The sequence below is a fragment of the Stegodyphus dumicola genome, chromosome 1 (assembly GCF_044657685.1).
Source record: "Stegodyphus dumicola isolate Sdum_Otavi_A_Nest chromosome 1, ASM4465768v1".
Classification (NCBI taxonomy): Eukaryota; Metazoa; Arthropoda; class Arachnida; order Araneae; family Eresidae; genus Stegodyphus; species Stegodyphus dumicola.
In genome coordinates, this window is record NC_140768.1 from 190,464,411 (window position 1) to 190,489,711 (window position 25,301).

At 35.0% G+C, this 25,301-nt stretch overlaps 1 long non-coding RNA gene and 1 pseudogene across 1 annotated transcript; one reads left to right on the forward strand and one right to left on the reverse strand.

Annotated features, from left to right (window-relative positions):
* Nucleotides 1-562: 562 nt before the first annotated feature.
* On the reverse strand, nucleotides 563-1,036 carry LOC146999420 (uncharacterized; annotated as a pseudogene).
* Nucleotides 1,037-15,574: 14,538 nt separating this feature from the next.
* LOC146999421 (uncharacterized) lies at nucleotides 15,575-24,895 on the forward strand. The gene is made up of 2 exons (XR_015039675.1): nucleotides 15,575-15,697; nucleotides 24,484-24,895. It is a non-coding gene; the product is annotated as an uncharacterized LOC146999421 (long non-coding RNA).
* The last annotated feature ends 406 nt before the right edge of the window (nucleotides 24,896-25,301 follow it).

The window sequence follows — 25,301 nt, forward strand, 5'->3', positions numbered from 1 at the left end:
TTCATCTTTTACAAAGAAATTTTTCGATTAATGTGCCTTGCCTGGTTTTTTTATTCAATCTATTAATGCTTGACTGTCTGTTCTAATTTCTATTGGTTTATCAATTAGATCATCTTGTCCCAATTCTTCAAGTAAAAAGATGTACCATTTAACTTTATATGCACATTCACAAGAATGCTAAAAGTTCAGCTTCCACTGTAGATAGAGCAACTATTCTTTGTTTGTTGCGAGCCCACCAGCGGCCGAGCGGTAAAGACGCTGAACACTGGTAGTTCGGTCCAAGGTTCGAATCCCGCGAACGGGCTGGCTGCATGGGCGTTTTCGTGGTTTTCCCCATGTGTAACGTGTATACGAGCCAGTTCCCCTTAGAAAGTCCTCCACGAAAGGCATCCCTTCCCTTAGGTAGATAGCCCTAGTGTGCTTTGCCATAATTAAATACACCACCACCTTGTTTGTTGCGTTTCCAATTTAATGAAATAACCTCCAAATGATTTAAGAGTTCCATCTTTCTATTTCAGCCTAGGTAGATACTTTGTTAAAATATCCGCCATAAACCATAATGTTAAAATAACCATTTAACTTCACATGCGCAGTCACAGAATGGTAAAAGTTCAGCTTCCACTGTAGATAGAGCAACTATTCTTTGTTTGTTGCATTTCCAAGTTATGAAATTTTTACCTAATTTAATGAAATAACCTCCAAATGATTTTCCATTTTCCTTGGTACACCAACTTGCATCTGATGTAGCATTTAATTTCCCATTGTCTGAAGTATACACTAAACAAGCATTTTGTGTTCCTTTAATATATCTAAATATCTTCTTCACAGCTTTCCAGTGTTTCTCTCTGGGAACTTGATTATATCTTGACAAATTACTTATTGCAAAAGCTAAATCCGGCCTTGTGCCTATTGCTAAGTACATCAATGAACCTAATGCTTCTTGATATTTTGTCTTCGACACTAGTGGCGAAGATGCTATGTCATCAAGACTTTCAGCCAATATTCCTGGAGTCTTGACAGGTTTACATTCATCCATTTCAAAGTTTTTAAAGATTTTAGTTATATAGTTTTCTTGACTGAGTATATGTTTTCAGATTCTTGCCGGATGTCTATTCCTAAAACTTTTGTGTTTTAGTCACTTCTCGTAATGTGAACGATTTAGATAGTTGAGAGATGATGTCATTTATCTCAGAATTTGAATTTCCAATCACCATTAAGTCATCCACATAGACTGCTATGATAAGATAGTTGATCTCATCTTTATAAATATAAACACACGGATCTGACTTTAGTCTAGTTAAATTCTTTTCCTTAAGAATTTTACATAATTCATCATACCAGCATTTTCGTGATTGTGGTAATCCATATATACTTTTGTTTACAAGATATACTTTGTTCGGATCTGATATAAATCCAGGTGGTTGTTTCACGTAAATTGGTTTATCCAAGTGTCCATTTAAGGTGCTACTTTGGTAGACGGTTGCACGGATTTTTGGCGATTTACGTTGGCGAAATTGTTGGCGCGATTTTTACAATCGTCAGCCATCTTGAAAAACGCTGTTTTTACGCATAGTAAAGTATTCGAAACTTAAAAAAAATAAATAAATACCGTTAAAAGTAATGGATTAATTTTTTGTTTAAAATGTTGTTTTTTAAGATGGCAGGCAAGTGTAAATAAATACATTTACTATGAGTATAAAATACTAAAGTAAGGCTATTACTTTAATATAGCACACAAAAAAAAAGAATAAAAACACCGCTATAAAAACATTGTGCCAACGTTTAATTAGATTAAAATATTACTGAAATTGAATATCGAATTAAAAACCATCCTACCAACATTTAAAAGAATTAGAATATTATTAAATTCAAATACTTTAAAATACGTTATATAAAATATAATTAACATTAAAACATATGTGACAATAATTATCTCAGCAATTTTTGAAAATAGTGTATTAATTTTTTAACAAAAATTGAAGTATACAATTATAAAATAAAAGAAAAATATGTACTCACATTTTTTGAGTAATTTAACCTCTTGTTTATTGATAAGTACCACAAAAAAAATCGAAATCATAATTGAATCGGCTCTTTTAACTATCTTCATCTGTTATCCACATATCTCGCACTTCACTGAAGAAACAATTAGCGAGGTTTCCTCCAAAAATTTAAAATAAATTTCCTCTGACTCTATTAACAATTTATAAATAAATTTTTGATTAGGAAAGACAGGTTGGCCAAAATAAGGCCTCAAAGGGCAATTTTTTTATTCCAATACCAATAATTCTTGGTAATTACCAATAACAACATTCATCTTCGAAACGAAGATATCCATTCCATTTGAAAGCTGACGAATTCGAAGAGATGAATAGTAAAATTTTAAAATGGTGCGGTAATGCACAAATATTCAGTAACCAATCAGGGAGCTGATTACATCATGCATAGAATTATTTAAATAATCATTCATTATAAAATCCTTTTTAAAACGAATGCAGAATTAAATTGTATTTTAATATTTAACAGCCATAAATAATGTTTAAAACATTAGATTAAATTTATAGATATTAATAAAACCAATTACTTTTTAGGTAAGGTGACGTCATCATCAACAACATAAAATTATATAAAATATTATAAACAACAAAATTTTTATTTCAAATAAAAATTTTAAATTAAATTAATTTTTAATATTTAGAAGTCATAAATAATATTTAAAACACGGAAGTTATGCATAATAAAACGCATTATTTTTTTAATAAAATGACAACAAAGTATCGGTTACCATAAATAACTTATCCAGCAATGGGTTTACCATTGTTATATTACTCGCCAAAAGAAAAATCGCCAAAAAATCGCCAAGATCCGTGCAACCGTCTACCAAAGTAGCACCCCATTTAAATATGCAGTTTTTACATCGAAAAATCTTATTTTGTAGTTTTTGTAAACTGCGATCGATAACAATGTTCTAAAGGTTGCTATCTCATTACTGGACTAAATCCATCTTCATAATCAATTCCTTTTCTTTGATTAAATCCGGTTGCTACTAGTCTTGCTTTGTAAATTGTGTCTAAATTATCCTTTTCATCCCTTTTTGAGAATATCCAGCGATTTTTAATAACTTTCTTATCGATGGGTCATTCAACTAATTCCCAGACTTCATTAGCCACCACTGAACTCAGTTCTATCATTGCATGCAACCAGAATTCACTTTCAGCAGATTCTACAGCTTCATCATACGTCTTAGGTAATTGTTCATTTGTATTGTATGCTACGTAATCGTTTAATTTTTCTGGGGGCTTCGTCATTTGCGCAGGTCTTTTCTGTATAGAATTTCCAGGACTATCATTTCCAGGTTCTTCATTTATTTGTTGATACTCTGTTGGCTTTTCCAAAGAATTGTTATTGTTGTATCCATCATCAGTGTTTGATGGTAAAATTTCCTCAACTTCTTCATCTGTTGTATTATTTTCTCATGGTATCTGTCAGTTATTTCTGAATTATTAACATTCCCATTAGTTTGTTCCTTATAAAAAATAATAAATTCTTCTAATATTTGATTTTTATCGAATTTTAAAGAATTTTCTTATATTAAACGTGATTCAAGTTTCTGTTCATTAAATTTTACATCTCTCACTTCTTGAATTTTATTTAGTTCAGGGATATAAATTTTCTATGCTTTTTTCTTCATGCTATAGCCTATCATATTCCTTTTTGAGCTTTTAGATCCATCTTTCTACATTTTTCTTGTCTTATATGAACATAAGCTTCACATCCAAATCTTTTAAGTTAAGTAATGTTATTCTTGCGTCCTTTATATAGTTCATATGGTGTAAACCTTTTATCATTTTTGTGACTCCTGTTATTCACATGTACAGCTACTTTAACGCTTTCAGACCAAAATTTTATCGGTAATTGTGCATCAATTAACATAGTTGTAGCAGATTCAATTATAGTACGATTAAAACGTTCAGCTTTTCCATTACTTTCCGGAGTATAAGGGGTTGTAAGTTCATGTTTAATTCCCATGTTTTCAAAAAATTCTTTTGTACTTTTAGCTAAAATTCACTACCATTATCACTACGAATTCTTTTTAATTTCTTTCCTGTTTGTCTTTCTTCTTGGATGATAAGTTTGATTAGAGCTTCTGAAGTTTCACTCATCTTCTCAATTGTTATTACAAATATGAAATTACTGTAATCATCTACTACTGTTAAAAATAACAGCTTCCATCTATTGATTTCTCAGTTGGTCCAACTAAATCTATATGCCATAATTCTAAAATATCTGCAGATTGCTTAAATTTCCCACTTTTATAAGATGTTCGTGTCGTTTTCCCTAATGTACAAGGTTCACAATTGTTTTGAGAAATGTTTACATTTTATAATCCAATGACCGATGAGTGTTTTTTCATTTCTATCAGTTTTTGATAATTAATATGGCCTAGTCTCTGATGCCATAGTACATCATTAACATAACTAGTTTTAGCTTCTTCAACTAAATTTTCTTCACCAAATGTTGGTTTGTGACTAGCATATAAATGATATTCTCTAAAGAATTATCTACTTCTGATAAGAACACGTTATTAGTAATATATAAAAAGAAAACTTTATTACAGAAAATTACTCATAAGAAACCTTACCGCATTCTACAAAACCATAACAGACTCTCTCTAGATGCCAGATACATTTTTAACTTCTTTTTCAATTTAAAAATTTAATTCAATTTAAATACTTTTACAATTTAAAAAAAACATCAATGTTGCCAAAATATTAAAACTTAAAATTATGCTTTATAAACAAATACTATCAGACTGCATGTGACGTCGTCGTATATCGAAAATGTTCCGTTAATGTCAGCATTTTATATAAATAGATGCCTTTTTTGTTTCAGGTTAGGATAATTGGCATTTATTTTTAGGTTATTGTCATGCTAATTATTTTATTTAGATTGAGAAAAAGTTGTTATAGAACATTAAATTTAAGTCACCTGAAGTCTTTGTTTCGTGATCTGGCAATAACAAAATACATATACATATTTAGGAAATTTGCTTGTTACAACCACTTTTTAGGTTCTTGTTTTACTGAAAGGCACAAAGAAGTTAGGCCAATCAACCAGTACCCAGCTGTTTCAAAGTATTCACTCAAACTATTGTTTACAGAGAGTTTCTTCAGTAAAGAAATGAATCAAGTCTAATATAAAGCTGAAATTAGTCAAGCTAACATAAAGCTGAAACAAAAGCCAACATAAACACCAGAGATATTAATTAAAAACCCTGAAAACGCTAATTTTCTCACCCTGAGAGTTGTTTTCGCTGAACTTCATTGCTGTTCGGCGAGTATGATGGGGAATTGTGAAATTGCTATCCGTCTTTTCTAAACAGAAGTAGAGTAAAATTGTCTATGGAATCACTCGGCTAATTTATTATTATTAAAATGTATGGAACTGAATTCATTCTATTGAAATGTTTTTATACATTTTATTTTCAGGTGAATATAGAACTTATGAGTTCTGCTTTGGTCGCAGCCCGCTCATCTGTCGGGCTTGCCCGCTAATTATAAATATGTTCTGCCCAAAAAATATGGAAAGATTCCCTGAAATCATTTCTAACTTTGAAATAATAAAGAAAAGAAATAATTATAAACAATAATACTGAAAAATAAAAACAAACCTATGTCAGTAAAAGATACGAAATTAAAAAATCGAAATATGCCAAAAATTGCCAACATAAACCACTAATAGAAAGGAATACGGTGTGTGTGAATATGGCAAAGCCTCGAGGGCTATCTGCCTAAGATGAGGGATGCCTTCGTGGAGGGCTTTCTAAGGGAAACTGGCTCGTATACACGTTACACGTGGGGAAAACCACTAAAACACCCATGCAGCCAGCCCGTTCGCGGGATTCGAACCTCAGACCGAACTACCAGTGTTCAGCGACGTTACCGCTCGGCCGCTGGTGGGCGAAAGGAATACGGAGAGTACCATAATCTTAAATCATGTTGCCACTTGATCTAACTGAAATTTGAGTGGAAAAAAATCATCTAAAACAACAGGTTAAAACGCAAAATTTTCTTACTTTTTACAAAATGTACCATTCTTTTACAAGTTGCATTTTAGTTGATATTAGAAACTTTAAAATATAAATTTTTAGTTTTTGTATTTCATCTTCGGTACATCTCTTTTCGAAGTTCAGTAGCAGAAGATTCTTAACCTTTTCTTTCATGGCATGTGTTCTGTCATTGGCCGAGTGGTTAAGACAGTTGAATATTGGTATTTCGATCTCAGGCAAACGAGATGGTTGCATAGTTAGTCTTCGTCATGTGTGAATCAAGCCACTTTCCCTCAGAAAGTTCTCGACGAAGGCATCGCTCCTCTTAGGCAGGTAGCGCTCGTGGGCTTGCCGTACTCAAAATAACCTAATCTAACCTTCATAACATGTTTTTAGCGGCAACCTCCTAACCAACCGGCGCTACTAAAGCTTCTACAGCTTCATTATTAACAGAGCCTAAGTTCTGTGGTTTGCAACGTCCAAAATTTTATCTTTATAGTAGTGCTCCGTCGTAAAAGTAACGACTGTTTGATGCAAATCAGCCACGGTTCATAAGACAGAAACCTTTATAAAGGTTTCTGCACCTTTATGCAAAGTAGTTTCTAACTTTTTTTTTTTTTTTTTTTTTTTTTTTTTTTTTTTGTGAAAAAGGGGTTCTAATAAAGGAACGAGTACCTTTATGCAGATTGAATCTCATCAAAGTTGCAAGCTAAACACAGTATTTACACAACGGGGCCCAGGCGTAAAGTTGTCACCATCTTTATGAAGGCTGCATTCTACAAGTTAAAAACTGATCATCTTAAAAGTGCGGGCACCTTCTATGAAGATTTTTGTCTTTTCGGAAAAAGGCCAATCTGCATAAAAATGCCAGCAGCTTTATAATGGTGAAACCTTTTTTGAACCACGGACCTCTGCAATACGCGCTCAGCATGCAGACCACTACACCAGGAAGGCACGCTAGAGTGGGAGAAATACCTTATATACTTCCCCTTTTAAAGGGCGACTGGTGTTTTTAGGGGACCCAATCGCCAAATCCTAGGTGTGGAGTATCATCATCCACCCCCTTTTAGTTCGGGTGCAACTGTAGAGACACTAGGATTTTTTTGGAAGCAGGAGAAGTGAAAAATGAGCAACGCCTTCGCCGGGAATCGAACCACGGACCTCTGGAATACGCGCCCAGCGTGCAGACCACCACACCACGAAGGCACACTAAGAAGGCGGGAGAAATACCTTATAGCGGAACCAGTCCAGGTTGGTATTAAAAATGTATTTTAAATGACATATTGCACACCAATGTCTTAGTCCCTCAGAGATTCACAAATAGATTTTGTAAATTTTCTTGCCTTCATTTATATGGAAAGTTCTTTATCGTGTTTTAGAGCATTCATGCACCCCCTACTAAGCCTTATTGAATGATTAATAGGGGATGATTAATAAGAATTAATATGGAATGAGCCTTAAAATTCAATATCACTCCTATTTAAGAACCAGTAAAATGAAACTTCTAGATTTTGAAGAGCTTTTAGGGAATGAGAGTTCTCATTTTCTTTATCTATTGCTTTTAAAAGCGTTTTTTTCTTAGACTTTCTTAGACTCAGTTTGATATAAAAATTTTTCAAATACACTTTCTAAGGTCATAGCAAAGGATAGAAAAAGCTTATACTTTTATCTCTGAAGTTAATGTTTCCCTTTTAATCTAGATTAATATATATTGATCCCTTTTCTAGCAACCTCACCCCAATACTTATTTATATGTCTGAAGCGACTGCTTTCCTAGAAGACCAAAATCATTTCAACCGTAGATAGAAATCTTACAAAGATTTCACTAATTAAGGTAAAATGTAATCTTTACCGCATTAATGTAGACCAGTAATAGCTCAGCATTTTAAGTCGTTGTGCACTAATTTCATTTGATTTGCCTAGCCTAAGCTTCAAAATTTCATCAAATTTAGAAAATTAGAATAAATTGTGCGCTTTTATATCTATTTTACATTCTTAGCGGATTAAATTTCGCCTAGGAACGCTTCAGTGTCATCAACAAATACAAATGTGCTTCTGTGCAAGTGCGTTTGTTTGCACTTACATTTAATTCCTTGCAGTAACTATGTTTATAACGCTTATTTATTTATAAGCGTGTGAATTTGTAGTTAATTAGTTTTTCTTTACAAGAAGCTGATATAAGTTAGGATATTCTTATCTATTTTTATCGATACGAAGATCCTACCTATCCAGATATTTATCGCCAATGATGTATTTTTTACAACTATATTATTATTTTCTCTTCCTGTGTAGATTATTTTTTTTTCAAACTTAACGCTTCCTGTTTTATCCTCTATTTGCTCTCATAATTTTTGGGCGCAGAATCTACATTTTGAGTTATTCTGTGTCGTATTAGCATTTTTCATTTAGCCTTATTTTGAATGGCAGTTTACGTGTTTTACGTTACGGCTACAAGGCTGGCAGCTGAAAGTTACTCTAGCCAGTCTGTGCGATATTGACGCAATCGTATATGCGGTCCAAAGTATAGCGATTTTTTAAAGTACTTCAGCCCATGCACGGATATGCTTTTCTGCAAACAAACTCATTGTGATCCGGACCTCCTACCACTCCGCATGATAATCTTCACGTTGTTAAAGCGTCCTGTATAAAAGGATAACAATGTAAATATCACGTCGCCACATCCAAAGTTCCCTTCTTTCCACCGACACAGAGGCAGCTGATCCACTGGGGTAGTTAGCATATCGGCCAGATAGCTCCGCTGACGGAATTAACTTGGTCCACATAACACATTTTGGTGCATATTGTGCTCAAGACGGTGCAAATAAATTCTGGGTGAATTAGTGGTACAGTGATGGAAGAAGGATGTATTGCGGGTGAGGAAAACAATTTCAGTTGCACATTTACAGAGTGATAGATAGATGGTTAGAACAGGCATCCACAACGTAAACAATAAATGAGTACTGAGCAATACATCAGCAATTAACAGAGTGACTGATAAAACAGTAAAAATAAGACAAAATACTAAATAGCAATACCAAAAACAAAATATCATATCGATAAAATAAGGCAAAACAGTAAAAATAATACATAAAATAAGGCAAAATACATAATTCAAGGTTCACAGTTCAAGGAAATAAGTATAAACATAAAAGATAAGGAAAAACCTTAAACTTAAAATAAAATAAATTAACTACAAGTACACAACATACGGGGGCTGTGCTGGTAACGAGGATGGCAGCTGAGAATTACTCCAGCCTGTCTGAGATTTCAATGCATAACGATTCGAAGTAGCTTTGGCTTATGCACGGACGTGGTCCGCTACTGGCTGTCTAAAATGATGTTCGGCGGTCTCTCTGCAAACGAACTCATAGTGGTCTGGATCTCCTGCCATCCCGCATGACCAATGGTCGTTTTTGCGTCGTCTGAAGCGATACAGGTAAGTCATGAAGGGACCACGTCCTGTTAGAAACTGGGTGAAGTGAGGCGAGCCACGTAAACTCTTCCGACAATGGTCTCTGTCTCCCACAGATGTTGCCAACGCTTCAATAATTCTCTCTCGAGCTCGGCTTTTAAGAACGAGCCCGGGAGAGACACATCAAGTGTGCGGACGTGGGGGTCAGTTGCTGCTCTTTTGGCTGTTGCATCTGCAATCTCATTACCCAAAAAAGTACAACCGCCCCCCCCGGGGGGGGACTCGAACCACCAACCTTTCGGTTAACAGCCGAACTTTTATTCCACACGCAAACTATTATCCTTTTACACAGGGTGCTTATTCTGCTAATGCACTGACGAACTCAAAGGGGAATAGTAGATATCAAGGGGAACAACAAGTGTCGCGGTGCTATCGCAAACCACATTAAGTCGATGATGATCGCAAAAATACTTATGAGGAGACAAAAACTGAGTATAATAAGTACACTTAAACATTTCCTTTCACAGCAAGTTTTCACCACATCCTGTGGTGCAGGGTACAGCGCCGAAAAGAAGACAATGTGAGGTTATTAGAGGTGTTGTTTGAAACCGCCGAAGGCAGACATTATTACCCAGTCCACAGAGATGGCGAACGGATTGTTTAAAGCCCTCGAAGGGTATGCCCTTAAAACGACGAATCTCGCAGTTTCTCTTCAGGTATCTTACAAATAAGTGATTTAAGGTGCCCCATCCAAAAACAAATCCAAAATATTGAGGTTCGGCAGCCGTTGAGGTCAAGCAAAGGCTATGTCCACTATGTCCAATCCATGTAGCATGGTAATACGCAGTAAGGCACTGCTCTGGAAAACTGTTTGGGCACTATCAAGCATGAATGACACACCTTTCCGCAATGTGTAATACTGCAGCAAATTCCAGAGAGCATGCTTCAAGAAACTCGAGGGGCGCTGCGCAATTGATTCGTTAGGGTGGGAAATACATCCCAAACAGATTACCACCGAAGATTTCTGCTCGGGTATTGAGCTTTCTGAGGGCTCTGTGTTAAGCTTTCTGAGGTTCTGATGCGATAAATGCTTTATCGACTACATATATGCATTGTGCGGGTTAACAACGCCTCCTGGTGTAAAGCTGCCCACATCAAATTATAATTATGTGGATTATTCTTCCTGGTATCAAGCATACAACGCATGAATTGCACCCGATGAGGATGGTCATCTTCAGTTAGGATTTACATATTCTGTTCCTGTAAGAGATGGTTGAGAAGATGCAGGTTTTCATCGTTCGGAATATTATAGACCGCCGTGTACAGAGTCCCGAATTCAACTGCAATCGCTCCTTTGTAAACGAGGAATCGGCACACCGTTGTAGTCGGCATTCGTCCACTTCATGTGTTTGCACACTGCCCAAGTGACCTCACATGATACCTTGCTGTCTTGAAAAATCCCGTTTCCCGTAGTCATCGATAGTTCTTGGCGAAGGTATTGTGGTGCGCATACCTTCTCGGATGTTACTCTTCGCGCATCCGGTGCGTGAAGCGTCCATTGAAACCTGCTCGGCAGTAAACCAAATGCATATCAACGCATTGCTGAAATGCTGTTCCGAAAGAGACAATTTCGTTGTTCCATGTGACTACCACATCAGAATATCAGAGGTGTTTTCTTCCATAACTCGCAGCCTATACTCCTATCCCAATACATGCGTTTCGAAACATTGCTTATGTGAGACATAGTGAGCTAACCTCTGAAAGAAATCTGCAATCAATCGACTGCTGCCTTTTTTCTTTCGCTCGATGTCAGACTCTGCCTTTTGAGATTTTCAACAACTACAGTGGTTTGCAATAACATGCGGCAATTATTGTTCATTTTATGCCTATTGTCACCCCTCTGAGTTGTTGCCGCATTAACAGAATGCCCTGTGTACCTACACATAAAGATCTAACATTCAGATATGTATCTATTGAGTCATCTTATAAATAATGCAGTTTTTCCAATTGCATGAAAGCTGAAAGGGGAACGAGATAATCTACTCGCATCAACTTGCTATTTAAAAGAAGTAGTAACTTTATTTTGTTCTTACTCTTATAGCAAGTCCCCCCGGGGGTCGACGTAGAAAACTCTGCGAAGCTACTAGCTATGATCTGTACCTAGGCAGTCTCGGCCACGGGGGTATACAAATCATGAACATAGAGGTTCGAAAGGCCCCGCAAAGATAACTTATTGGTCGGCGCGGTGGTCGGGCAAGTCCTAGAGCTCAAAGCTCTAGTAGCCCGGGGTTGGCGTCTCGCATTCTGCTTGGGTGTGGCACCCCAGGTATGTTGGGTAATGTCCTTGCGCGACGTGCAGCTCCCTTTACTGATAAGTAGCACATTGACGACCAATGACGCCCTGGGGTCTGTGTTACTCCAGGTGAGTTGGCGAAAATCCCTCCAAGGTTTGAGGGATTGACCCCTGGGCCTAGTTCGGAGAGGGGATGAGGACTCTTAGTGTCATTAAGCTGATGGAAAGGGGAATGCCTGTAGATTACCTTATCTCATCTTAGAGCAAGTTTTGAAGAGTACAGTTCGATTTTAACAGTAATTTTTTCTATATATATTTTTAAGTTATGATGGAAATGTAAAAGGAGCGTATTTGGCATATTTTACTATGAGATCAATTAAATAATTATTAACAGAAATATTAATGCAGTGTATGGGGATCGGACAATCACCGTAAGCCAGTTTCAATGGTGATTCCAGAAACTCCGATAAACCTCGTCCTGAATGATCTAAAGAGTTCAACGAGGGTGTTCTGCAAACTCTATTGGGACAAAATCATGTGATAACTCTTGAATAACTAGCATTGAATGAAAGAGCATTTCCTCAACCGCATTATTTACGAAATGATCCATTATACATGCAGATGTAATACACGATTTATGTTAAAAACGATGAGACAGACTTTAAAATATAGTAGAATAACCCCCCCCCCCCAATTTTTTTTTTTCCTTTATAAAACACATGATTTGATAAAAATGCAAAAACGAGCGCCTACTCGATGTATCAGTACATGATTGATCAGAAAGAGATAGTTAATTAACAAAGGTCATTAATAAATTATTTTTTTTAATAAAGCTTTGCTTTTTTTATGAAGAATGCAGTCTAAAAATGCTTAGGAAAAGAAAGATAAATAACTGCATGAGGTTACCTCTATAAAAATTGCTTAGTGAATTATAAAATTATTTTCTTTCAGATTTGTTATTGTTTTAGTGAAAATTGTATTTTTGTTCTCCCTTTTATTCTTAACGTGTCGTTGACATTTTCATGTATAGGGTGCAATCAATTTTTTAGATATCGATTTGTTAGTTATGACGAAAGTCAGTTACATAATATGTTAGTTATGGGATTTGAAAAACTCATATGTGCGATGTTATCATCACGCGATGATTTGTGGGTACTTTATTTTTTACCACGATATTTTCGACGACGATTTTTTTAAACTGCGAAATTTTTGAACGGCATATTTTCGATCACGATATTTTGTACCACGATGTTTTCTTTCTTTGCTTTCTTCTCCCACAATGTTTTGTACCGTGACGTTTTCTTCGGCGATGTTTTCGGCCAAAGCGAGCAGAGCCAGAAGATGAAAATTTTACGCATTCTACAGGGAGTGCTCAAATCGATTCAACTGATCAAGCTGCTATTGATGAACCATATAGATCTCGTTTTGGTACACTATGCGTTCAGAAGAAATAACATAAGAAATAATATTGATCTATACGAACTAAAAGACTTTTGGTGCTTTTAATTTAACTTCAAGAATTTTAATTTTTTCCCTTAATATTTACAAAGTTTCCACTTTACAAGGATAGGGGAATGATATATATGAAAGTGGTCAGGTAAAACACTTAAACGCTAAACCATACAGATAAATTTATTGTACCCTGAATTTATGAAGAAACGTGCTTAAATTTCGGTGTATCTAGCAATAACTTTTCTTTTCTTTTTAAAGAATTTTGTAGAACAATATATAGTTTTGTAAAAAGGCTTAAAGTGAACTCACTAGAATAATAAAATGAAAAATAACGTCTGACCTATTTATTTAAAACCGACTTCTGATATAATAGTTATCACGAAGTCAGGAGTCCAAATGAACTGGAGTTTTTCCTTCATGTTTCAAATCATCTGACAGGATAAACATGTCCAGTAGGAATCTAGTAGCAGGAAGTATCTTAGGAACAACTGCACCCTTGAATGCTGGATCATGAACCTTCTTCATGAATCTGGCCGATATTGAGACCTTTTCCCTTTTCAATTAAAACAGTGCAAGAGACCATTGAATATTTTTTTACTTTAATAAAAATTTCGGATATTTGGTCAATTATGCAATTATATGGATATTTAGGGAAACTGCTCAGTACTCTCTAAACCTATCTCGAAAGTCTCATTAATTTGAATTCTTTTAGCCCAAATGTGCGATAGCCCGAAGGGATATTAGTCTCAAAACGGAATTTTCTGAGTTTCAGTATAAATGGCGAATCATTTTTTAAATTGTTGCCACCAAATATTATCGCCCTGTATTATATTTAAAGAAATTAAATAACTGCGAATCTGCATGAATGTACGTATGTTTCTCGCATACAAGATAAAAAAAAACGACGCTACCTAGAGAAATCAAATTATGAATAACGTAACCCTGCACGAGAACATGAGGACCTGGACGCCCAAATTTTGAATTTGTTTTATTATTATTTTTGGTAAAACTTAAGCGAACTTTTGATCTTAACGAATTCAAAGCGAGCAATGGCAACATTGTACGGAAAAGAAACATTTTTTATCTCCAGCAGTGAGACTGTCTATCAGAAATTCTAAAGATAGGTTGCTTTTAAATATTTTTAGCTTAAAGGAACATTAGCCTAACTGTTCTCGAAACGTGTATGCGCATATAAATGAAAAAACGCACCTTTGGAGGGTAACATAAAATCTGAAAGCTTTCAGACTTTTTTATTCCAAAGGAGCAATTTGCCCAGAAATGTTGAATCACTTTTAAAATTGTTGCCACCAAATATTATCGCCCTGAATTACATTTAAAGAAATTAAATAATGAAGAAGCTCCATAAATTTATGTATGTTTATCGCATTAACGTAATCTTCCACTAAATATGGACTTTTGAAAGCGCTACTTTTGAATTTTGATTTGTTTTATTGTCGATTTCATATTTTGTAATACGTTAATGAATTTTTGATTATTAAAATCATCGAGTTATGGCGACACTGTAAAACAATTAGTCCAAAGGGGCTTTGTCCCTGAGGGACTATCGTTTTCGTTTTGTGATTTTGTGTCGAAACACTCTGAATGTCCATTTCACATTTCAAATTGTTGCCACCAAATATTATCACCCTGTATTATATTTGAAGAAATTAAATAATGAAGAATCTGCATAAATGTATGTAAGTTTCTCGCATTGTGATAAAACAACGGTATATAGAGCCATCCAATTTTGAATGATGTATTTCTACTGCGAATAGGGGCATCTGAAAGCCCAAATTTGAAATCTGGAATTTGTTTTATTATCGATTTAATATTTTGTAAAACTTTAAATGAATTTTTGATTGACAAACTCAACGATTTAAAAGCGAGCAATGGCAACAGTCTACGGGGAAAAAAGAATCCTTTCCATCTCCAGCGAGCGGAACTGTGTATCGGAAATTCTAAAGACATGCTCATTTTAAATTATTTTGCGACATTGCTATTGAACTGAATTTTAAGTGCAAAGAACATGATATTTGATAAATAAAGGTAACACACAAAATGTTAAAAAAACGCCCCTTCGGACATAATTTTAAATCTGAAACCTTTCAGGTTTTTTTTCGATTTTTTTTTTTTTTTTTTTTTTTTTTTTTTTTTTTTTTTTTTTCTTATTTAATTTTCCATCATTTAAACTCATAATGATACATTTTCTTCCTTGAAATTTAAACTTTGCTCGTGGAAAAATATAATTTCAATTGAAATTGATCACGTTTGACCTGCGCGATTTATTTTTGCTCTTTTTTTCCAGGCCAAAATCATGAGCTTCAAATATCGATTCTTCATCGTAATTGTACTGCAAATGAGATTAGTCTTGAAACTCGATAGCAAACATAAAAATTCTTTCCAAAATTTCCTTCTTAAGTTTTGAAGTTATGAAACATTTTAAAACAACTTTAATGAAAGTTTGCAGTGCATTTATGCGGTAAAATCCCAGGTACGTTTTTGATTGATAGTCTTTAAATACATATATCAATTTCTAATTTTAAAAAATAAATAAAACAATTCTTTACCACATACGTAATATGTACGGTGTTAAAAACATTTATATACTCTTTCGTTATCAGGACCAGATTCAGAAATGTATGTATATATGCATCTTGGATGTATGTGTTCATGCATAATTATGTATGTGTGTGTACATATGTATGGTGTGTGTACGCATGCACATATATGCAAATCCATACATATACACATGCGCACATTTCTGAATCCGGTCCCAATAACAGAAAAGCACCAACATTCATATTAGACAACGATAGTGATTCAAATGTTTATAGAAAGTATCAATTGGCTATGCCGTATACTCAATGTGTTTAAAATTGTATCAGTTAAATATTATACCGTTAAAATAAAACTAAACTGAATTACTGTGATATTTATGAAATTCGCTTATGAGTGTTTATTCTTTAATTGGAAATTTATCGTTAATCGTTGAAACTAAAGGATTATCTACATAAAATAATTTGACTAATTTTACAGTGTGCTTCACCTGCATGAAAGTTGGTGCTGTATCTAACACACTTCCTTTTCGAATATAGCAAAACAAAGTGCTAAGAATTACTCTAAACTTAAAAGGAAAAGAAAATGTTTTTTCGCGCAAGTAAATTAGTTAATGGGTTAGTTATTTTGAGCAAAATAAAGTACGAAAATCCCAGTTTAAACTATCGCGAAAAGTCAAAGAAGAAACGTTTTGTCAAAAAACATTTCAAACGTTTCTTCTTACACTTGCTTCTCAATTTTCTGTACGCATCGCCAAAGGTTGAAATTCTCGCCACCAGGTTCCGTCACCAAATCCTTTGGCGAAGTTTCCCTCCTCTTTCCAGCGGCGTAATATCAAACTGTATGGAACATCTATGGAACCTTTCCTTCTTTACATAGACGTTCTTTGTTAGTGCAACACGAGAGTGTCTCGTAGTCTAGATCGTCAGTCTAGTGTCTCGTAGTCTAGATCGTCAGTCTAGTGTCTCGTAGTCTAGATCGTCAGTCTAGTGTCTCGTACTCTAGTTTCGAGTTGGTCGTCGAGTGTATCGCAAGTTGTAGCGTGGAGAGTCTCCAGAGTACGTGAAGTTCCGAGAACGGAACGACCGAACGGAGTCGGGAGCTGTACTCTAGTGCCTTGCCATGAAGCTGTTTTCACCGTCGTAGCCTGAAGGCTGATTGTTTCAGCTATGTTGCTGATTGTTTCAGAGTGATTATCATTGTTTTTCGACGACTGTAAACGTGTTTCGGGAACTGTCCTGAGTAATACTGTGTCAGACTGTGTAATACAAATAAATTGTGTTTTGTTTCTTCATCAAGTGCTGTCGTCAATCATTCCAAATCCAAGAACCCGCCGAACGCAGCAGTATTTAGTGATTGGCAGCTATTCAGATATCACAGGACCTTTACTCCATTATAAAATGTTTGCAAATTTCTGTTTAAATTATAGAAGTCATGAAGGTATATGAAGACAAATGAGAACTATTTGTTGGCAATGTGCTAGTGAAGAAGTTATCTCTGATTTCAGTCACATCAAACTGACTACTGTGTCATTTTGAATTCTTCAAAGCATACTGATTCATTTGCAGAAACAAATTACTATGATATAGTACTTATTTGAACGACTTTTCTGAATCCTTATCCGCTAACTAAAGAAAACTTATATACCGTTTCATGTGGAATTACTTCCTCCGTACCAATTTCTTCGTCATTTAAAAATTTTTCTTAGGATAAGATAGATTGGTCTTGCGTGCATTTCTTCTAGTTTATTCATTTCGGTACCACATTCATAAAAGTTTTCATCGTTAATATCTGTGAAAATGGATATTACTGATCTTACTTCTGTAAGCATCTGATATATTGATTTTGACATTTTGATGACAACAGGCTTTTTTGAAACTTTTTGCGGAAAACTGTTTTCAATTTCTTTGCCTGTGTTTAAGGTTCTTCTCTGCCTGTCTCTCGAAACGCCTTCACGTTTTGAACTCTAATGATAATGGCTGCTGTTATGTAAGAAGTTTTAGGAAATGCTTCTGGGTCTATTTTTCGTTTCTGAATTTCAATTTCTACTTCTAGAGTTACAAGGGTTTTTGATTTCCTTTTATTATCACGATCTTGCAATTATTAAAAGATTATTAATTAATTATTTATGGTCAATGCATTTATCTCCCACCCAATCGTTATTAATATTTAGAACATTTTCTCACTTCCCATCAGTAATTCATGTTAATAGTTTAGTTTCAGACAAAACAGATTTAGCAATTCTTAGTTTCGCAGGAATGTCAAACATAGTTTTACAAGATGAAAATGTCATTTTCTTATAATACGCACATGCGGAAGTGTTTTTCTTGTGAAAATCGTAATGTCTGAGACAATCCAACTTGTTTCCATCTATGTTCCATTGTGCTTTTTCTTCGCGCCATATTCTGAATGCCTTGGTTCACCAACTCGATTGGACTTAATGATTCAGTCGAACTGATGAACCAAGGCACTGAGAACATAAGAAACATGCTATCACATAAGAAATTTGTATATTGGTGTATTTTTATGTCATTCAACATTCCATACAAACATTACACATTCCATTTATGATTTAAGTTTGAAATTTTCTCTGGTTGTCGCAGAGCTCGAAAGCGATGAAAACGTCTAGAACAGCGGTCGCCAACCGGTGGTCCGTGAAAACATTTTGATGGTCCGCAGAAAAATTGAGACATTATTTATATTTTTATGAAGATTCAGTTTAAAAATGACGAGTAACAAAACCTATTATGAAATACGGATTATACTCATTTTTTAATTTTATCTACTACTTTTAACGAAATTCCTTCAATGAATTTAGCAACTTTTTAGCTACTTTTACAGGTGTATCTAGCGACATTTGAATGTGAGAGTTGGCATCCATGAATATTCTGCTGTTATCAATAATAGCGCGAACTGGAATTCTCTTGCCTTTTGAATTACAAACATATGCCATTGTAGTCGTTAATAGCACAGTTTTCTCCGTGTCAATAGGCAAGTTGATGGATTTTTCAATAGGCAAGTTGCACTCTTGTTTATAATTGCATCACTGGAAGTTTCCGTTTTTGTTTTGTTTAACTGTTGATCGACGACCCCATCGCTGAGTAAGCGATGATTATGTTTACAATAATTAAAATTTGGCATAACACTTTCAGTTTATTGATATAACTTTGCGTTTGCCTGCTTCTTCTTGCTTTTCGTGACATTTCTTTTCAGTGATATGTAAATCTGAAGCTTTTTGTATAAGAAGGTAAGATTTTTATACTTTTAAATATAATTGTTCAATATGAACAAAATATGTATATCAGTGAGATGTTAATAATAGTGTTTTAATTGTTACTTATAATCAGGGGCGTAGCCTGAATTTCCATTGAGGAATGCTGCTGAACACGAAATGTTTCGAAAATCGTATTAACAAATGAAAATTAGAATTACATGTATTGGAAAAATGAATATTGTTTTTGCGTATTAATATGTTGTTTTTAAGGTCTGATTTAAGGATTTTTTTAGTTCATATGAGTGGTCCGCCAAATATAAAATTACATATGTATTGATCCGTGAAGTTCTAAAGATTGACAAGCGCTGGTCTAGAAGATGACATGAAAATCGCGACTGCATTGCATATTGATTAAACGGATCTGGCATCAAGAATTTATTTTGTTGTGTACAGTAGGCAGTTTTTATTTTTCTTGGCATAGCTTGCATAGTTTCAAATACATGGCGATACATTCTTATGGCACTTTCTTGTTCTTTCAATTCGACTTCTTGAAGATGCGGAATTTTTTGTCATGGCCAATGGGAATGTGGGCTTCCCTTTCCCTTCGCCCCTCCAAGCGATAGCACTGTAAAATTTTCTTATTTTCCTATGTTGAGAATAACATGCCGTTTCACTCTTGTATTATAAAATGTTTATTTCTTTAGCTTCTCCCGCTTCCTTTAATAGAAAACTGTAGTGTGTACAAAAATGAGAGGCCGATTATTAACTGAAAATTATTATCCTTTATTATCTACTGATTCACTCGAAGGGTCATAAAACCTTTTCCGCATGACATCACTCATTTTTATGAATGAAGTGAAAAAAAAGTAAATTGCATGGGGGGAAGGACTGATCCTAGATTGCGGCTGCTCACCTCCATCTGTGCTCGCAAGAGGTTAGGCTGCAGAAAAGCGGGTAGGTGGGCAGACAGACTCATCACTCATTTTTTTAGACTTCTACGAATAGGTGTCGGTAAATGTCAGCATTTACTAAAATGGCTCGGTTAAAGTCCGAATAGAAGCTTTTAAAAGTATTTTTCGGACTTTTAGAATCTCAGTATGGTAAATGATTTATCGGTAAAGCCTCGGATTTATTTATCTTCGAACTTTTGTTATTATATTATACATAGAATGTATATATGAGATGATACTTCGTAACTTTTCAGTTTTACAGAAGAAAGAAGTTCGTGATATCTCTGGATGCAATTGCCTTCGGCATATTGAATTAGTGCACATTGCTTTGTCCGTGTATGGTCTCCAAGCATACCATCTTTTGGGGATACATTTTTCCATTTTTTTCTTTTCTTAAACCTTATGTAGCAGAAAATTTCTTTTATTCAGTTTCTTTTTCATTTACTAATGCTGAAAATAATAATATGTTCACACTGCTCGGGATTTATGAATATCCTTGAGGACATTTTAACATGCTTTTAGCAATGCTTAGAATTAAATTAGCTATTTCTTCGGAAATGCTTATTCAAGTCTTTTGCTATGAACTTCCGTTTCCCTCATGACATAAGCATATACGAAGTTGTTTGTTGTTATGAATTTCCTTCGTTTTATCAAAGAAGCTTATTGTAAAGAAGTAATGAAAGCTGTTTGCTTTGCTTTTATGAATTAGTCGTTTAAATGTTAAGTTTAACGTTAAAAGTTTTTAAGGCAACCTTTATTTCCTGTTTTTAGGGGGTACATGTGTTTAGAATTGGCTCACTTACATTAAGAACTAGACAATCGGATCATGGGACAACCGGAAGTGATACTTTACTTGAAGCCCATAACAGTTTTTAATGAAAAACTATATTGAAACATAACCCAAATTTTTTCGGTTTTAGTATTTAAAACTTTTATATCAGTGGAAATACTATATTACATTTCGGCTAAAACTGATAAAACGGAAGTGATACTTTACTTGAAGCTTTAAACAGACTCCAAAGAAAATATAGTATGAGATAATCCAAAACTTATCAGATTTGGTATTTAAAGTAGGTATGTGGATGAGAACAACATAAGCATTAATAATTATTAAACGTATTTTTGGAATTATGTTAAATGTGTGTGTATATGTGATTATGGCAAAGCCTCGAGGGCTATCTGCCTAAGGGAAAGGATGCCTTCGTGGAGGACTTTCTAAGGGAAACTGGCTCGTATACACGTTACACATGGGGAAAACCACGAAACCGCCCATGCAGCCAGCCCGTTCGCGGGATTTGAAACTCAGACCGAACTACCAATGTTCAGCGACTCGGCCGCTGGTGGGCCTCTATGCCAAATGCGACGACAGTAAGCTCATTACGAAGACGAGCTCTCGTTGTGACTCAGTTCAGTCAATGTATTCGCCTCAGTCCTCAATTTTGCGTTCGTTTCACTTTTGTGTCGAAACTCTTTTCAAATAAAAGGATGCTGCCACCAAATGTTATTGCTATTTATTATTTTTAAGGAAGTAATATAGCAAATATAAATAAAATACGAAATATAAAAAGAAATGTATGGCAACACTCAGTCGAAAATTCTAAAGAAATGCTCCTTTTAAAAAATTTGTGACTGTTCGTATTTGTGAATCTGTAACACCATACGATTAGAAGATAATCTACAATCGACGCGATATTTTCAAATCAAAGCATTAGAACTGAATGTGAACATGACCATGTATAGTTATCATTGTCCACTGTTTGGGAAGATACTAGAATAATAAAGAATAAAATAGTGTTTATTTAACATTGAGTCATAAAATTTATAAACAAGCTAGATTTTATTTACGAATGATCACCCGGAAATGGTACTTTACTTAGAGATCGTTGCTATTGCTTCTGATGTGCTGGCCACATCAGATTTTTGTCGTTTGTTTCTCCAACCGTTCTTCTTGGGATTCCCATCGCCTGCCCTGCATTCAGTTTTAGATTTCTTAATCCAATTAATTAACCCAAAGATATTTCTATTTTTTATTTTCTTTAAACTGATTTTGAAGTACTCTTTGGCTCAAACGAAGCTCTGAAAAGGCTTGGTACTACAGAACTGTTGGCCTAGCTTCTACCCGTACCTATGCCAATATGGTGAAGGTTCGTCTTGCTGAATTAAAGTCTTAACCATTTTTAATTCGAAGAAATAAAGACAGCTGCAACATATAAAAATAAAACAGCCCCACCCTCCTTCACAATATTATAAAAAGAGATGTACCTTTATTTAAGATTAATATAGAGAGTAGATTAATCTACGAAATGGTGAAAATTTAGTTTTGGTCAACCTTATTTCTATTTAACAAGAGGATGGAAAGTTTTCCATGCCCATATCCGAATATTGTAGCCGTTCACTATTCCTCAGAGATGATATGTCGCTTCATCATTGGATATTAAATTGGCGGCCAAATCATAGTCTTGCAATGCTTCTTGCGTGCAATTCCATATTCGCATCTCTTAATAAAATCACCAGGCTCTAAGAGCTGGGCCATTTTAAAAAAACGATAAGATTTCAGTAGTAGTAGTCGTACGAAAGTCCTTCAAATAATTAGCTGCGTAATTTCAAGTTTCGGGGTATTTCGCATTATTGGTTTTTGTGAACTCACGCGAAACATTTTTTCCCAGTGTTACGATACCCATTACTGAATGCTCTGGCAGCTTTACTGGTAAATATCACTGGTACTGGTAAATATCACTTACTTTCACTGTTTACCTCTGACTTCGAATCATACGTAGCACAGGAAAGATGAGTAGAGATTTCTGAAACATAAAACACTTCTTACTATTGACCTCGCCATCTTGAAAATGAAACTCATATCTGTTACACAATGTGCCACAAGAAACTTTTCACCCGCGGATTTAAAATTTAAAATATTTGTTTTCCTTAAGTGATTTCACTGAGCTTCAAGAACATACGAGATCCGTAAAGTAAAAATGCTGACTTCAGAACACAAAATTTTATAACCTTGTATTATGAGCTTTCGAGTTATTTATCTGTGTCAGCTAATTGGCAGAAGTTTCTAAGTAATATTACTCGCTTTTGGGTAACATACGCCTATTATTACATGACAGCGGATAATTTAATTGTAATTTAACTTGGTTGTGTCTAATTCATGGATTAATATTTCGTGCCTTGGGTAATTCAGTACAATATTACATGCTTTCGAGATATTCTTCGATTATAATGCGTGCTTTTGATTAATTCATGTACATCCTTTTGTGCAATTTACCAGAATAGAGCCCACCAGTGGCAGCAGAGAGGTAAAGTCGGTCAACACTGGTGGTTCGGTCCGGGGTTCGAATCGTGACGAACGTCTTGCTGCATGAGCATTTTCGTGTTTTTTCCAATGTGTAACGTGTGTACGAGGCATCATACTTTATGGCAATAATGTGTGTACGAGGCAAGATAGCCCTGGTGTGCTTTCCCGTAATCAAATTAACTAAACCAAACCAGTTATATTATGCTGTAATAGGCAATTTTCCGATTACAATATCTACTTCAGGACAACTCATTTAAAGAATTTGTAAGGATTATGTTAATTTTATTAACAGTTAAATTTTGAGTTAAAGTTCCTTTCCTATCAATTCTTAACTTCAACTTACTACTTCCGGCCAGAACGTAGTTTTAGAATCACGTCTGAATACATAATGAGGAAGAGCGGTATTTAACCGCGAAGTTCTTCGGTCTTAGTGAGAGAGATACCACGTATTCTGCCGTACTTTAGGCCCTTGATAGCTTCGCAGTCTATTAACGTTAAAGGGCCAACTCTGTTAGAATTTTTGATAGCTTCGGCTATACCTCTTTAGTTTAGTATTATTCTTAGTCTCTTAAGTTCGAAGCCCAAGTGTCGGCTTTATTGTACTATCCAAGACGGAGTTTTGTTAAACCTTAGTTGGAATAATAAAGGGTTAGTTTACCCTTCTATTTTGTTGTTTCCTGTCACACGAACTCAAGCGATTATTAGATTATCAGTTCTTAAGAGTCTTCACTTCCAACAGTAACTCAGAATTTAAAGTGAGGAACTCTACAAATTTCGCAATGTTAAGTAATTTATCAGTAATGTTATTTGGTTGTGGGTATCTTATCGGCGATATTATTCGATTATGAGTAACTTATCGATATTATTGCGCAATTATAGGTAATTTATCAATAATATTGCATAACCTTTCAGTTATTTTTCAGCAATATTTTATTCTTTTGCACAGTGAATTGGTAGTACTGTATTATTATGGACGACTCACTGGTAAATATCACTTACTTTTTGGTAATATTGCATTTTTAAGTAACCAGTGGCGAATTGTTTTTTGTTTTTTTTTTCTAATACTGGATAATCTCATGTACATTTTGTTAAATGTGGGTCACTTGTTCCTTTACTATCAGAGATAAAATGCGCAAAAGTTGTTTTTCTGCAATGTTGTTGTCAAAAGACAGATGCATGTGCCTATGGCCTATGGGCGTTGCCTGTCACCATTTAATGTCAAGAATATTTATACTACTCAACTGTTTTTGCTTCAGATGGTGTCTCCTTCAACAGTGAAAAGGAAACCGACCAACTCCACCAATGTAAATCGATGTGTAAAGAAGCGTAAACGAGATTTATCAGTGAGTGCCAAACGTGGGACGGGACCCCGGAAATGCACCGCACGCCGCAGACGCGCTTCCCCAAGCGTGCCGAAGCGTCTGCCGCCAATGAAGAACAGAATCCCTGTTCCCAGAAGGAAGAAGCCGACGAAACCAGTCGATGTGGTTTCCAGACGACCAACGAGAACGATCCGAGTTCCATCGCCCGATATCATGGACTATAGCGAAGAATCTGATTACGAGAATCCTGATGTGAGGCATCTCACCTACTTCTCTTAAGTGTTCCATTGTCGCAATATTTGAATATTTGCAGATGTGATGAATAATAAAAAGTATTATCGGTGAAGTAATTTGAAAGATTTCCCACGTTTTTCAATTCTCTTAATTTCTGCGAACATAGGTTTTTCTGCGACAAGCAATACCCTGTTATAACGTGATTTGATATACGCGTTTTTGGATATATCGTGGATGTTGAAACTATGTATTTAAAATGTTGCTTCGCGGTCTGTTTTTTTACATGTAACAGCAGCGACCTTTTTTTTCAGTGTAAGTTGTTCACGTACAACAGGTTAAAACTTCAAATATTTGCATCAACTGAAATCACAGTCCATCCGGGTTTTCAAAAAGTCTGCATTAATGAATTATCTTTTTTCCCGTATGTTAGAACCCAGGAAATATTACGTTTCCACCCCCTCCCCCCATATTTTATTTTAGCAAGGATTATATACCTAAAAAAATACAGTAGTATTAAC